Source organism: Pan paniscus, chromosome 8 (assembly GCF_029289425.2).
Source record: "Pan paniscus chromosome 8, NHGRI_mPanPan1-v2.0_pri, whole genome shotgun sequence".
In the NCBI taxonomy this organism is placed as follows: domain Eukaryota; kingdom Metazoa; phylum Chordata; class Mammalia; order Primates; family Hominidae; genus Pan; species Pan paniscus.
This window is the reverse complement of record NC_073257.2, coordinates 19,647,821-19,664,174: the sequence shown is the minus strand read 5'-3', so window position 1 is coordinate 19,664,174 and position 16,354 is coordinate 19,647,821. Positions and strand designations below refer to the sequence as shown.

General features: G+C 43.3%; 1 protein-coding gene across 1 annotated transcript in view; it reads left to right on the top strand.

The window, feature by feature from the left end:
• The first annotated feature begins 3,075 nt into the window (after window positions 1–3,075).
• The window catches only part of LOC117974491 (endogenous retrovirus group K member 6 Env polyprotein-like), a 289,876-nt gene continuing 276,597 nt past the window's right edge, over window positions 3,076–16,354 (top strand). Inside the window, exon 1 of the mRNA XM_063607248.1 lies at window positions 3,076–4,077. The gene's annotated coding sequence lies outside the window, so the exon portion shown is untranslated. The remainder of the gene's footprint in view (window positions 4,078–16,354) is intronic.

Sequence of the window (16,354 nt, the reverse complement as noted above, 5' to 3'; positions counted from 1 at the left end):
GCTCCTGGAATCGAGAACGCACAGAGCAGAGCTGGATCGTCAGATCCATGGCACACAGCATGAGTGAGGATAACCCTCTGTGTCTGCAGGCCACCAGGGTTTGGGGTTGCTTGTCACTGTGGTGCAACTTAACATAAGACAACTGGTAAACTCTACCGCCAATGCAGTGGAACAGAAAGAACATGAGTTTTTAAATCAGACAGACCTACATTCCAGTCTTTTGTTTTGTTTTGTTTTGTTTCTTGAGATGGAATCTCGCTCTCTTGTCCAGGCTGGAGTGCAATGGCGTGATCTGAGCTCACTGCAACCTCTACCTCCCAGATTCAAGCAATTCTTCTGCCTCAGCCTTCTGAGTAGCTGGGATTACAGGGGCCCACCACAACGACTGGCTAATTTTTGTATTTTTTTAGTACAGACGGGGTTTCATCTGGCTAATTTTTGTATTTTTTTAGTAGAGACAGGGTTTCATCATGTTGTACCAGGCTGGTCTCAAACTCCTGATCTCAGGTGATCTGCCTGCCTGGGCCTCCCAAAGTGCCGGGATTACAGGCGTGAGCCACTGTGCCTGGTCACATTCTTTTTTGGCATCAAGAATATCCTTATAAAAAGAAAATTCCTTCACATCTAGGAATCTCGTGTCTACGCATGTAAAATGAGGGTTAGCATGTCAACCTTGCAGGGTTGTTGTGGGGACTAGTGATGATGTAGTATCATACTTGTTGCAGAGCAGACCCTCAATTATGGTACTCTAATTATATTATTGTTAATGTTACATTTTTGTCGTTGTTGAAATGCCACCTATATCCCCAAGGCTATGACATTAATTGTGTCATACAGGTTTGTTTGTCTTGGTATCTCAAACAGAACAAATCAAAACTCCTAGTAAACTTCCCTGAAGAGCTCAGTAGACTTCATTTCCCATTAGGGAGCGTCGAAGGTCACTGCGCATTGCTGCCCTCTAGAGGTGTCGGGTGAGAAGACCCCCATCCCCCCATAAAGATCAGAGAAGCAGTAGATTTCTGATCTGAGCAGCTGTTGCCACAGGAATGACGGAAGCTGTTATAAATATAATGGTGATAAAAGCTGCTGTTTACTGAGTGCTCGTCATGTACCAGGTGCTATGCATAACTTATTGAATCTTCACAACATTATGAATTAGGGTCTACTGTATACTAATTTCACAGTTCAGAAAAGGGAGGTGCAGAAGCATTAAATCACTTGCCCCAGAAGATGCTACTATTATGCGGAGAACCTGAACTCAAACCTAGGGCTGGCTGACTCTAAAAAGCCCACTCTTGGACGGATGTGGTGGCTCACACTTGTAATCCCAGCAGGCCAAGGTGGGCGGATCATGAGGTCAGGAGTTCGAGACCAGCCTGGCCAACACAGTGAAACCCTGTCTCTACTAAAAATACAAAAATTAGCCGGGCGTGGTGGCGGGCGCCTGTAATCCCAGCTACTTGGGAGGCTGAGGCAGGAGAATCACTTGAACCCAGGAGGTGGAGGTTGCAGTGAGCGGAGATCGCATCACTGCACTCCAGCCTGGGCGACAGAGCGAGACTCCATCTCAAACAACAACAACAAAACAAAACAAAACAAAACAAAACCCACTCTTAACCATCACACGATATTGGCTCTCACAGGCATGTCTGTAAGTTTGCAAAATCTGCCAGAAAGATATTGCCAACCAAAAATAAAAAACAAAACGTTGTTTGCTCCTACCCTGTTCCTTCCCTTTATGAGCAAATAATTCTTCTAAAAGCCAATGAGGATCCTATATTGCAGAAATAAACATACAAAAAACCATATTCCTTGATCCTAACAGAAAAGAATAATAAAACAGACTCTTTCTTGGCCCAGGTTAAAGAGTGAGTGTGTAAGATCCCATCTTTCCTCGTGGCCAGCATGGCTGCTCCTGTAATTATTTTGAAAGAGAAATCATCAGGCTTAGGTAGCGGTTGCAAGAATGAGCCTGAGGTGAGGTTGCCCGTTGGCCATTCTGTTACTATAATGATTTCAGCACTTATGAAAGAGACTAATGACTGAAATTGCTATCAACATTTGCAGCCAAAAGACTACATGTTGGAAATTGGATTTTCCTCTCTTCTTGCTAATGAGCTCTTCTCTCAAGGTGCTGATGCCTGGAGTGTACAGGAAGATTGGCAATTCTCTTTCTGTGTTTTACACGCCCGAATACCTGTACTGAAATTCAAGCAACACCTTTGTGATGTTATATGAAACCATAAAAATATTGTTAGAGTAAGTGGCTCAGCTGGGCACACCTAAAAAACGTAAGAAGTGGTATCTTTAACTGGACAAATTACAAAATGTTTTCAAGTGGGTGTATGTATGTCAGGTTGTTCCAGTGCTGCAGTCGCTATGACCAGAAATAAAAGAGTTCTTTTCGTTTGTTCCTTTCGTGGCCTTGACGACGTTCTTGGGAGAAGCAGCTCAATAGTCAATATCAGATGGTTCTAGAAGAGTTGCTTCATAAGTACCACTGCTGTGATCTTTTCTGTAGGTTCCCATGACAATGTTATGGGGGCTTTGTTTGTTCATGGGAACTTGAGGAACACAGGGAATTCTTGTTCAATAACGAACGCAATGCTGCTTGGAAAAGACTCTTGGTAGACACGAACAAAAAAGTATAGCCAGAGCAGCCTTCAGAAATCATTCCTGCACTTTTTGGAAGCGTTTCTCAAGGTCTGAATGGAGGCTGTGAAAGTGAGTCACGAATCGTAACAGCATTTGAACACGCTGATTCCTTGCTACTAACAAAGCATGTGATAAGAATTTGGTGAGTCTTTTGGCCAGTCTCCTCCAACTTTAGAGCTGCTCAGCTGGAGGGCTCCTGGGTAATCCACCCCACCCTATCGGCCTGGCAATTTGCTTGAAGGTGATAAGGTATACTGGTGACAACATTGATAAAGTTCTTCACCAGAAATTTTCCAAACTCAACCGAAATAAATATAGGCTGCTTTTCAGAAAAGATAGCGTCTGATAATCCAGGTGTTACAAATGATGGTGGAAAGTGGCAGTTTTCACAGTAGACATCTGGGGGTGGGAACGGGGGTGTAAAACACGAAGAGCCATTTTCAGATCCATTTTGTAGAGACTGCCATGATCAGCGTCCTGCTAAATCAGTGTGGATTCCTAATTAAATCTTCTTGACTTCCATGATGATAGCTAGGTTTCTTCATCAACTTGGGTTTGGCAGATCCTTCCTGCTGAAGCTCTTGCAGGGCCTTCCAGTACCCCCTGACATTTATGACCAAGTCTACCTCTCATTCCTCAGTGGGGTTTTCAGTTTACCTATATGTGCTAATGTAGTCTACACAAAGTTGGCCTTGAAGAAATAAAAGAACCCTAGCTATTTTGAAAAGTGAATTTATGGGCCAGGCACGGTGGCTCACGCCTGTAATCCCAGCACTTTGGGAGGCTGAGGCAGGCAGATCACCTGAGGTCAGGAGTTCGAGACCAGCCTGACCAACATGGAGAAACCCTGTCTCTACTAAAAAAATACAAAATTAGCCGGGCGTGGTGGCGTGCACCTGTAATCCCAGCTACTCAGGAGGCTGAGGCAGGAGAATCACTTGAACCTGGGAGGCAGAGGTTGCGGTGAGCCGAGATCGTGCCATTGCACACCAGCCTGGGCAACAAGAGCAAAACTCCATCTCAAAACAAAAAAAAAAAAAAAAAAGAAAGAAAAGTCTAGGAACCTCTGGCTGTGGCTGTCACCGAGCCCTCTGCAGACAGGAGGCCGGGAGAGGTGAAGAACAGCAATCAGGGTGGCAAGGAAAGCCATGAGTGCAAACGGAGCGCTCACCCTGGAGAGCCTCCTGCTCTGTGCCGGGCACTATTCCCAGTGCTTTGTACAGACTTGCTCATTCAATCCCTGCAAAAATCCTCTGAGGGAAGCACTTAAGAGCCCTCTCATTTTCCAAAAGAAGAAACTGAAGGATAGATCTCTAGAACCCTGAAGTTCCTGTGTTCTCATTAACAATTGTATGACCTACTTTAGTTTTGAATGTAATTCCACAGCAGACGGCTGGAACGTGGTCTGGAGGATTAAGCGAGGTAAGAATGTTCTCTACTTCTTACTCACCGCTGGGTTCTCCTCTGAGAAGCTATCGATGGCCGGCCCTGGCTATTATTGACTGTGCTTGCTTTTCACTCAGATCTTACTCCACTCAATTTAGGCTGCAGAGGCTGTACATGTTCTTTGAAAATCACTCTCTGTCATCTCCATGCTAACACCCAAGCGACACAGTCTGCACAAAGATTCATCTGGTGAGCCTGAGGATTTGTACGTATTGTGTTGAAGCTGAAAAATGGGGCCCTTTCATTTCCTTCTCCATCCTACTTACTTATTGTGAGTAGATTTCCCAGTGTGAAAATTCGTTTCAATATTTATTCCATGCTCGAAGCTTTATTATTGTGTTCTGAAAGTTGAAGAGTGTACTTTTCCTTCTCTTCCCTTGTAGGTGAGCATGGAGCTCAGCCTCCGCACACATCAGTGAAAAGAAATCCCCCCAAACATACATTTTAAAAGAAACCCTTGAAATATGTTTAGAATAATATTAAACCTTAGCAAAAACTTTATCTATAAATGTTTATGTCATGGTGTGTTTTTCTCTTGACAAACTGTTTCTAGTGTTTTTGTCATGTCTGAGAATTGGCATTGAGGACACTTCTTGTTCTTTCCAAAATGCAGTAAAGGTCACCACCTCTCCAAGAACAATGGGTGACCTAGAAAGCTGGGAATTCTGTTGCGGTGGGCCACCCCTTCTGAAATGATTATGATAGCAAGTTTTCGTTATTGTTTTATTCAAAATAAATCTCTGGCTTGAGTTATACCCTGTTGCCTTGTACTAGGCAGGTAAGACAAACAAGATGCAAATCTGTCTGTTCACAAGAGGTTGGCCCCAGTAGTTAAATTTAAGGCACTGATGGTGTTCGATGCAAGACTGTTTCTTGGTCTATATATTTTCATGTGATTGTGAGTAATTCATTTACTGTTAAATGCTTAGTGCTCCATGCTCTTTTCAGGGATAGTTCAACACGGACACACATTATGACGACCATATGTTCTGAATTGTCTGAGTTGCATTTATTTAAAATGCTTTGTTCCATTGTTTCAGAAGTAATGTGAACTTCAGAAAGCACTTGATCTGATTTTGGGCTCTGAAAATATAGAAATCATAATCAATAACCCAGAAAAGTATATACTGTTTCCCATTTAAAAAGAGGAATTTCAGGTTAAAGATGATTCTGTTTTTACTTGTGTATGCCCCTTGACTGATGATCATTCCTTGCCCTGATTGAGGATTTATGGGGGTCAATAGTTGTAAGCACTTCGACCATCCTTAGCTTTTTTGAATCTTGCAACATCCCTAGGAGATTGTTCCTATTGTTTCTCATGCTTTGCAGGTGAGAACATGCAGCTTGGAGAGATGTTGAGTCTCCTGTGCAAGGTTATAGAGGTCAACATTGGTTAAACCTTGATATGAATTTCAGAACCCTTGATCCTTTTTTTTGTTTTGTTTAGAATTGGGGGTCTCGCTCTGTCACCCAGGCTGGAGTGCAGTGACATGGTAATAGTTCACTGCAGGCTTGAACTCCTAGACTTAAGCAAATCTACCTCGGCCTCCCGAGTTGCTGGGATTATAGGTGTGAGCCACCATAGTTGGCACAGCTCTTGATCTTAACTGTTTCACTGAACTGTATTTCTACAAGAATGCAGATAATTTAACATCTCTTTTATTGTCTTCAATTCCCAAATTTAAGAGGTCATTTTCTCCTTCTTGTCTTCAAATCAGATCTTTCTCCTCCTGGAAACTACCATCTGGTCAATGTGGCAAAGGCCTTGCCTTGCAACCCTGCAGTCTCTTGCCCACCTGTGTGGCTCCTTGTTTGGTTCCATTTCCCCCTATGTAGGGGTGTCTTTCCATGCTGGGTCTGACATATGGAGAATAAGAGACTTAAGTAGGCTGGTTTGTGTTGACAGAGTTGTGTGGCTGTGATGGAGCACCTCACTGTGCAGGTTCCTTTCTTTAAAAAAAAAAAAAAAAACTTTTATTAGGGTCTTGCTCTGTTACCCAGACTAAAGTGAATGCAATCACAGCCTCAAACTCAGGCGCAAGTGACCCTCCCACCTTAAGTCCCCTAAGTAGCTGGGACGACAGGCATGAACCACCATGCCTAGCTATTTTTTTTTTCATTTTTTGTAGAGACAGGCTGGTCTCCTGGGCTCAAGTAATCCTCCTGCCTCAGCGTCCCAAGTAACTGGGACCACAAGCGTGTGCCACCATCCCCAGCTAATTTTTAAAAACATTTTCATAGAGACAGAGTCTTGCTATGTTGCCCAGGCTGATCTCGAACTCCTGGGCTCAAGAGATCCTGCATCCTCAGCCCCACAAATTGCTGGGAGTACAGGCATGAGCCATTGTGCCCCACTGCTGTGCAGGTTTCAATTCAGCCTTCTTATAAGAGAAAAAAGGATGATGGACCTTGCAAACACATGCTCCCCTGCTAGGACTTAGGAGCAGAAGTTTCTGTGGGATGGTCTGAAAAAGACACTGCAAACCCATGGCAGACTTTTCTCCCACCATCCATTGCTGCTGTGACGTTCTTCGGAGTGAGTGGTGCTGGCTAGGTGCTGGTGTCATTCTCTGAGGACACATCTCAGGTCCCTTCAGGAAAAGCAGATGTGTACACAAATCTATTCAGCGTGGTTATTTAAAAATTACTGTTACTAGTTGCAGATTCTCTTCTTTGTAAGCCCAAGGTCGCGATTGATGTTGCTGAGTGCTGGGTTTTAGATCAGCTCTGCCCTCAGAGCCAAGTTTCCCAAAGTATCTAATTGCAAAAATGGATATCACATTCTGCAATTAGGGATGCCCCAATTCTGCTTGAAAATGCTTGTATCCTAGAAGATTCCCAAGTTCCCTTTGAGAAGAGCTATGTCCATTGCGCTTAAGTTAAATAAGAACCCAAATCACTCCGCAAGCAGGGGAGAAAGAGAGAGGATGATGGGGCTCAAAGGAACCTCAGGCAACAACTCACCCAACCCTTGCATTTTCCAAATAAAGAAACTGAGCTCAGATATTATCAACGACTTGCCCATAGCTCAAAAACACACCTATGGCAGAGAGAGGTCTGGAGTCCAGATAATCTACCTCCCAGGCCAATAGCAATTCTCACCTCCTCACTCGCCACCAGAGAATGGAGCATTACGGGGAGGATTCATCTCTTCATTTATTCATTCATTCACTCACTCACTCATTTGTTTTATATACCATGGGCTGACCCAAATCACGAAATCTAGAAAACTTTGAGTCTTTATTCTCCATCACCCCACATGTCCTGTCGCTAAATGTTGACAATTCTATTTCCTAAACATCTCTCCTTATGGATCGATTGCTGCCTATCATCCCTGCCATTATCTTATTTGAGACTCTGATTACCTTCTAACCAGCCTTTTAATAGCCTACTCTAACAATGACATTTGCCCCATTCAATTATGTAATAAAGTGCCTCCAGAGGTGACTCTGTGCTACATGAGCACTGATCACTGGGGACCCACAGTGAGCCAGGCATGGGTCCTATGCCAAGATGCAGGGGGTCCAGAGGGCAGACAGGCACTTTCCATACTGTAGACAAGTGCTTTTTTGGGCAGCCAGCACAGGGTGCCACGGGGGCTCAAGGAAGGGAGACCTTAGCTCATCTTGGATGGTCAGAGGAGCTTCCTCGAGGAGACACCTGAGATGCAGAGGACAAGCAGCACTTAGCCAGATGGGTGGCAGGGAGGAGGGGAAAGGGGGTTCCAGGAGAGAGAAGCCACCTGCAAAAAGGTCAGGAAGTAGGAGAGATGTGGCAGGCACTGCGGGGGAAAACGTGGAATGTGACCCGGAAGAGGTGAGAAAAGTGCCGGAGAAGGAGGCAGGGTTACCACCTCAAAGGTTTTTTAAGGCCATCCAGTAAGGAGCAGGTGAGTCTTTCCAAATTCCTCTGCAGGGAAGAATTCAGTACTCTTCTAAGACAGGTGCTGATGTCAAAACCAGAGCTTCTGGAGAATCTGGTGGGATCAATGCTCTCCTAGCGGCCATTCAGAGCATGTGTCATTACCGCCCAGCAATGTCCAGGCCAAGCGGGCTGGTGAGGGCAGCAGGTGTTTGACCTCATGGGAACATGCCCGCCTTGTTTGTTGTTTGTGGGTGTGCTCCACTGTGCAATCCTGGTGGACCCCCGTAGACAGGTTCACTTAGCCTACTTGGGGAATTGTTTTTATATTAAAGAAAAACTCAAACTTCACTTTTTGGTTAGCATCACTTTCTACACGGCCCAGCTCGAGAGATAACACTGTAATAAAGAGTCACCAATGTCTTTCCTGCCTTTGGCCCGTAGTAATTTGCTCAGGTTGCTGTAATGGAGTACCACGGACTAGGGGCTTCAACAACAGAACTTCATCGTCTCACAGTTCTGGAGGCCAGAAGTCTAAGATCAAAGTGGTTCCTTTTCCGGGCTCTGAGGGAGGATCCATTCCAGATCTCTCTTCCATGGCTACCATTGTCAGCAGCCACCAGGATCTATTCCAGGAACAGATCACGGTGGCTGCCAGCATCCTGGAAGGTCCTTGGCTTGCAGACACATCACTTCACTCTCTGCCTTCTTGTTCACGTGACATTCTCCCTGTGTGTGCATCAGTGACCAGATTTCCACACACCTCCCTGTTTTTTTTTTTTTTTTGAGACAGAGTCTAGCTCTGTCACCAGGCTGGAGTGCAGTGGCACGATCTCGGCTCACTGCAACCTCTGCCTCCCGGGTTCAAGCAATTCTCTTGCCTCAGCCTCCTGAGTAGCTGTGATTACAGGCATGTGCCACCATGCCTAGCTAATTTTTGTATTTTTAGTAGAGATGGGGTTTCATCATGTTGGCCAGGCTGGTCTGGAACTCCTGACCTCATGATCCACCCACCTCAGCCCTCCCAAAGCGCTGGGATTACAGGCGTGAGCCACTGCGCCTAGCCAGGTTTCTCCTTTTCATAAGGGCACCAGTCACACTGGATTAGGGCCACGAGTGACCTCATGTAAACCTGATTTCCTCTGTAAAGACTCCATCTCCAAATAAGTTCAACTTTTGAATGGGTCATGACCCCAACATAACTTTTTTGGGGAAGAGGACACAGTTCAACCAAAACATCTCCCAATGCTGCTGTCCTTTCTTTCCCCATGTTCATCCCTTACAGTGGCATCAGGAGAAACTGGGAGGTGAACAGTCCATGAAAATGAATAAACATAGAACTGTAAAGGAAATATCTAGGGACACTATAGGCTGGTGGCTTTCAAACTTTCAGCAGTTCTGATTCAAACAAAAAATGTACTGCAATTCCAGCATGTCTAACCATGGGGAGCTTCTGGTTGATGCTGGATGTGGGCTCCAAGGAAAGAGACCGTGGCCAGAGCTTTACCTGCTCAGCCTCTCTCACCCCACCAAGGCAGCCTCAACGTGCCTCTGTGGAAAATAGTACTTAGTGCTTGAATGAAATTTCCTTGCACCCTGAAAAATCCATCCAAGGTCTTGTTCATTTTCTACATCCTTTTGAAATATAGGTGGCCCAGTCAGCCCAGAAAACTCTTGAAAATGGGCAACTTAATTAAATTCAATTTCAATACACACAGAATGAGGGTCAACCATATGTGCTAATATCATAGGAGAGGTAACTTTGTTTCCAAAGCATTTCTTGCTCTTTAGATAGTGGTGCCTGTATTAGTCCAGTCTCACACTGCTATGAAGAAATGCCTGTGACTGGGTAATTTATAAGGAATAGAGATTTAATTGACCCACAATTCTGCATGGCTTGGGAGGCCTCAGGAAACTTAAAATCAGGGCAGAAGGTGAAGGGGAGGCAGGCACCTTCTTCACAAGGCATCAGGAGAGAGAGAGTTCAGGGGAAACTGCTACTTTTAAACCATTAGATCTCCTGAGAACTCCCTCATTCTCATGAGAACAGCATGGGGGAAACCATACCTATGATCCAATCACCTCCCACCAGGCCTCTCCCTCCACACGTGGGGGTTACAATTTAAGATGAGATTTGGGTGGGGACACAGAGCCAAACAATATCAGTGCCAACTACCATTTCCCCGGAATCTCCCTGAGGCTTGAAGAGTCCTGGTTGCTTCTTAGGGTCCTGATGGATTATGATGGCTTTGCATTTCTCAGCTTCCCGTGTTGAAATAGGAAAGCCTCTTAGTGCCACATTTCCTCCAGTCCACCTGGTGCTGCCACCTTGCTGGCAAGGGGGCACATAGAAGCCATGGTGCCTGCCCTTCTCAAGTTCCAACCCTCAGCTAATACGTAATACTCCTTAAAGTGTTATTCAGTATACGGTGTAATCTCTCTCTGCACATCAGGCTTCACATGCAAAAGAACATTTTTTTTAAATGGGAAACTCAGGGGAGAATCAGAGCTTCTGCTGATGTTTTAGAGCGTAAAATGGGATTTTTCTTCACGTTCATGACTCACCTTCTCTGGTTATTCCTTTTTGCTTATGCAATGCTATTATAACAACTAGCTATAAAATAAAAACGTAGCCTACAGGAATCAGCTGACTTGGATTCCCATGGAAATATGATTCAGACTCCATGACTAATATCAGGGAAACTGATTACAAAAACCATTAGTCACAACTTTTATATTGAAATCCATGTTTTTCCTCTCTTACCTCTTGAATGTAAACTGAGGTCCTTCTTCAGAGATGAGAGAAGGGTGGTGTGAGGCTCCCATCCTTCCAGAAGAACAGGGGGTGAGGTCTTCAGAAGTGAGGAAGGGCTCCTCATCACCATCCATGATGAAGCACAGCAGGCAGATGCTCTGACAGAGGTGACACTTTGCATTTATTCCTATCATTCTATAAATGACTGATTAATCTGTTTTTGCTCTGAGCACAGGTATTGACAATGAAAGATAGAGACAAAGTAGAAAAATGCTACATTGGGAGGGGCTGCCATGAAGTTTAGAATGGGAGAAAGGGGAGGTTGGTACCACTTGCTGACTTTGCGTTTTCTCCCTGATGACTTTATGTTCTACCTCCGCACCACAAAGCGCAAGACCTGGTAAAAGAAAGTCTGGGATTTAACCTGTAAGAGGAATCTGTTTGTTCCCTGGATGTTTTAAAATTTCTTTTTTTCTTCTTTCTTTTTTCTTTTTCTTTTTTTTTTTTTTTTGGGGGGACGGAGTCTTGCTCTGTTGCCCGATCCTGGCTCACTGCAACCTCACCTCCTGGGTTCAAGCAATTCTCCTGCCTCAGCCTCCTGAGTAGCTGTGATTACAGGCATCTGCTACCACGCCTGACTAATTTTTGTATTTTTAGTAGAGATGGGGTTTTGCCATGTTGGCTAGGCTGGTCTCGAACTCCTGACCTCAAGTGATCTGCCTCCCAAAGTGCTGGGATTGCAGGTGTGAGCCACTGCATGTGGTCAAGGATGATTTAGAATTCTCTGGAAGAGCCACAGGCAGGAGTTAACTCTTTAAAGGCTGCATTTCCCTGGGCAACCAAACACTGAGGGTCTTAGGAATTTGCACCATAAGAAGATATATACACCTTGATATTCCACATGGTATCACTTGCCAAGAATGGGTCTTCTCATTGTTAGGAAAGAAAAGTTGGGAAAAACTTAATTTGGATTTTGAGAGGTGGAAATATTGAAACTTTCACCTGTAAAGAAAGTTTATTGTGATTTAATTATAACCTCTGGTATCATGAAAAGATGAAAGATCAACGATTCTGAAAGAAATGAATGCCTTAAAACCTAATGTTCCCATTGAGACATCATGGTGAGATTTCTTTGGATGTCCAAGTAGCTGCGTAGTGGCCCTTTCCAATGCGGTTCTGTGTGTGCTCTCAGAAATTCCTGGACTCTGGTCTGAATGTGTCTCCCTCCAAATTCCTGTGTTGAACTCCTCATTCCTAAGGTGATATTAGGAGGTGAGGTCTTTGAGTGGTAATTGGGTCATGAGGACGGAGCCCCCATGAATGGAATTAGTGCCCTTATAAAAGAGACCCCAGAGAACTCTGTTACCCCTTCTGCCATGTGAGGACACAGCTAGAAGATGGCTGTTTATGAACCAGAAACCAGGTCCTCACCAATTACTGAATCTGCTGACACCTGGATCTTGAATTTCCAGCTTCCATTACCATGAGAAATAGATGTCTGTTGTTTATAAGCTGCTCAGTTATGGTGTTTCGTTACAGCAGCCCGAGGGACTGCATCACATAGAGTGAATGAATGAATGATGGAGCCCAGAGCCACCTAACATATTAAGGAACAGAAGGTTACCCCAGTAGGACCTGCAGAGTGGGGTGCTCTTTCCCCAGTTGCTCTGCCCTAGGGATTCTTTTTTTTCGGCGGGGTGTGGGGGATGAAGATCTCACTCACTTTATTTTAACTTTGATAGCACAGGAAGTGTATATTGACACTATTTGTGATTCAAACAATTAGTTGTCTTTGAAATGACTTTACTGCAGAATAAGTTTAACAAGTATGCCTTGTTTTTGTAAATTTTTTTTGATTTCACATAGCTTTATTTTTATATCTGTTTTGTTTTTATATTATTTTATTTCCATTTACGTTACTTTTTTCTTTTTTATTTCAATAGTTTTTGGGGTATGAGTGGTTTTTGGTTACATGGATGAATTCTATTATTATTATTATTATTATTATTATTATTATTATTATTATTATTTAGAGACAGGGTCTTACTCTGTCACCCAGAGTGGAGTGCAGTGGTGCAATCATAGCTCATTGCAGCCTGTAATTCCTGGGCTCAAGTGATCCTACCACTTCAGCCTCCTGAGCATCTGGGACTACAGGTATTCGCCACTATGCTGGGCTATTTAAAAAAAAATTTTTTTTAGTAGAGACAGGGTCTTGCTATGTTGCCCAGGCTGGTCTTGAACTCCTGGCCTCAAGCAATCCCCCCACCTCAGCCTCCCAAAGCACTGGGATTTCAGGTATGAGACACCACACCAGGCCCTGGATAAGTTTTTTTAGTGGTGATTTCTGAGATTTTGGTGCACCCGTCACCTGAGCAGTATACATTGTACCCAATACGTAGTCTTTTATCCCTCATCCCCCTCCCACCTTTCCCTCTGAGTCTCCAAAGTCCATTATATCATTCTTACGCCTTTGCATCCTCATAGCTTAGCTCCCACTTATGAGTGAGAACGTACAATATTTGGTTTTCCATACCTGAGTTATTTTACTTAGAATAATGTCCTCCAGCTCTGTCCAAGTTGCTTCAAAGACCATTCAGTGTGAATGAAGGTACTTTTCCCTGAATCGGTGGAAACCTTGAGACAGGGGAGCTCATGGCACCTGAAGAGGGAATAAGTATAGGAAGAGAGAGAAAGAAGATACGAAAATAGGGTGAGGATCCTCAACCTGCCCCAACCTGCCTCAGCTGCTGACCTCACGTCCCAGGCAAAGGCTTGGCAGGTGAAGTTCCCAGCCTAGCCGGATCCTTGTTTCCATTAAACCCATGCTGATTTTGTCTGTTTTTATATAACACTTAATATAAAGGAAGTTTATTGACTTATTTTATTATGTGTGATGCATATTTATTAACAAAAAGTTAGAAAGCATAGATAAACAAAAAGAGAAACATTTAAAAAATCACAAATCTCACCTACTTAAAGACGAAAAATGACATATAAATACATTTCATGCATATAGAGGCATCTGACTCCTAATTTTTTCACTTAGCGATATATGATGACTGCTTTTCCATGTATAGAGATGGCCATATTAGTTCGTTTTCATGCTGCTGATAAAGACATACCCAAAACTGGGTAATTTATAAAGAAAAAGAGGTTTGTTTAATGGACTCAGTTTCACATGATTGGGAAAGCCTCACAATCATGGCAGAAGGAAAAGGAGGAGCAAAGGCATGTCTTACATGGCAGCAGGCAAGAGAGCTTGTGAAGGGAACTGTTGTTTATAAAACCATTAGATCTCAAGAGACTTATTCACCACTACATACTAACAGTATGGGAGAAACTGTCCAAATGATTCAATTATCTCCACCTGGCCCTGCCCTTGACACATGGGGATTATTACAATTCAAGGTGAGATTTCGTTGGGGACACAGCCAAACCATAACAATGGCCATTGTCCTTTCTAAAGGCTGCAATTAATCCATTCTATTGATGAACCAAATGTATTAACAAATCGCCTATTGAAGCACATTTGTATTGTTTATGGTTTTGCTCTTACAGTGTTGTAGCAGGTATCATTGTATAACTTTTCCTTGTGCCTGTGCATCCATTCTAGTTACATATAAATATATGTAAAGAGAGAAAGAGAAAGGGAAATACTTATTTTAAGGAATTGGCCCATGTGACTATAGGGACTGGCAAATTTAGAATCTGCCGGGGGGGCTGGCAGACTAGAAACCCAGAGAAAAGCCTGTGTTGCTGTCCCAGTCCTAAGCTGACTGCTACAGGATCCCCGCTGCTCATGGGAGGTCCCTCTTTGTGTTCTATTCAGGCCTTCAACTGATTGGGTGAGGCCCATCTACATTATGAGGGCAATCTGCTTTACTCAAAGTCCACTGATGTAACTGTTAATCTCCTCCCAAAACACCCTCATAGAAACATCCACATATCTGGTCACCATGGCCCAGGCAGGCTGACACATAAAATTAACAGTCACAGGAGGCCTGATGGCTGGGGGATTTTTATTCACTCGTGTTATTTATATGGTCAGGCTACTTCTTTGTAACATATGCATGTTGTTTTATGCCGTGTGTGGGATGTGACTCGGTGGCTTAGTATTTGGCTGGGTGGAGATTTCCTGGAACATTGAAGCTGCCCTGAGTAAGTGGAAAATGTGGTGGGTGAGAAGATCTTAGGGGAGTGAAGGAGACCAGGCCTCCCAAGCCTGAGCCATTTATCTCCCTCCTTAAAACTAGTCTTTCACATTGCTGGGAATGTGAACCAGCATCATGCAGCTTTGGAAAAACCCAAGCCACTCTTTCTACTGCAAACACAAACAGAGAGGATTCATGGACGTGGAAGCTACATGAACTCTGATCTGTGCTGCTTTCAGGAAATGCCCTTCATAATTTATTCTGGGGATTCCATTAAGAATCTGCATTTAGTGTCTTCTTCTAACTTCAGAAGACTTATGTATTACAAATCAATACACAGATAAATGTATTCTCCACGTCTGTTCCTCGCTTTGGGGCATGGGAAGACCTTCCCACTATCCCGCAGCCTTGACTGGAATCACTAGAGAAGAGGCACTAGGGGCCAGCCTCTGTCCTCTCAGCAGGGAATCCAAAGGGAGCTCAGATGGAATGAGTTACGGTTTTGTAAAGCAGCACCGGCCCCTACTAGAAGGTATTTGACATTGATCATGCAACATTTTTGCAAACAAATGGCTAAATTAGGCTTCAAACTCCTCTTGTGACTCATTTATGTTCCTTAAAAATACAAACACACACAGAGATATATATAAATGTTTTACATATAGAATACATATGTAAATTAAATTTATCAAACACAGATAATATACATAGATATATATGTATAGATTATATTTATAGTTTTATACATTTCCATTCTTTATATATTGTATGTTTGTATAGCAATAAACATGCAGGTATATTTTTGCATGCATTTGCTATATATAAAATACATAATTGAAATTTAATTAATTTTTCCAATAGGCTCTGCTCTTTCCGCTCACTTCTTCTACCTGTGTGGTTTTATGCGTAGGGAGAAAAATAAGTGAGCCCTTTTTCCTGGAGCTTAGTACTATTACTAAAAACTGGCATTAACTGAGGGCTTCACACACATTTTGTGAGTGATTATCTCAGTCTCCTAATTTTGACCATAGGTCTACCAACCTTCATTTTCCTCTCTGTTATTATGAAATAAAAATCTGTTTCTCTTTTCTGATACCTTTCTCCTTCAACTCTTTAGCCCATTGCATACTTCAGATAGTCATGGATTGTAACAGGAAGTAAGACCCATGTCCCATATTTTTTTTTCATAAACATCTGAGCAACCACATTCGCTGAAACATTTAAGTTCTAGAAATATTCAGGTCCAATTTCATTCAAAATTATCCACCCAGCCTCATCAAATTCAAATTGGTTTGCAAATAATGTGTTCCAACTCTGGCCGAATGATTGCTTGTTAATTCTCTGCCTGGCACTGCAAATTCCTGGTTAGCCTGAAAATGAACATTTCATTCTAACTTCCTGTGGTTTCTTCTTGGGTGGGTGTTTGTGAGGCTTTGAAATTTTTCCCTCATCCTTAATTGTTAAGATCAGCTAATGATTTAAA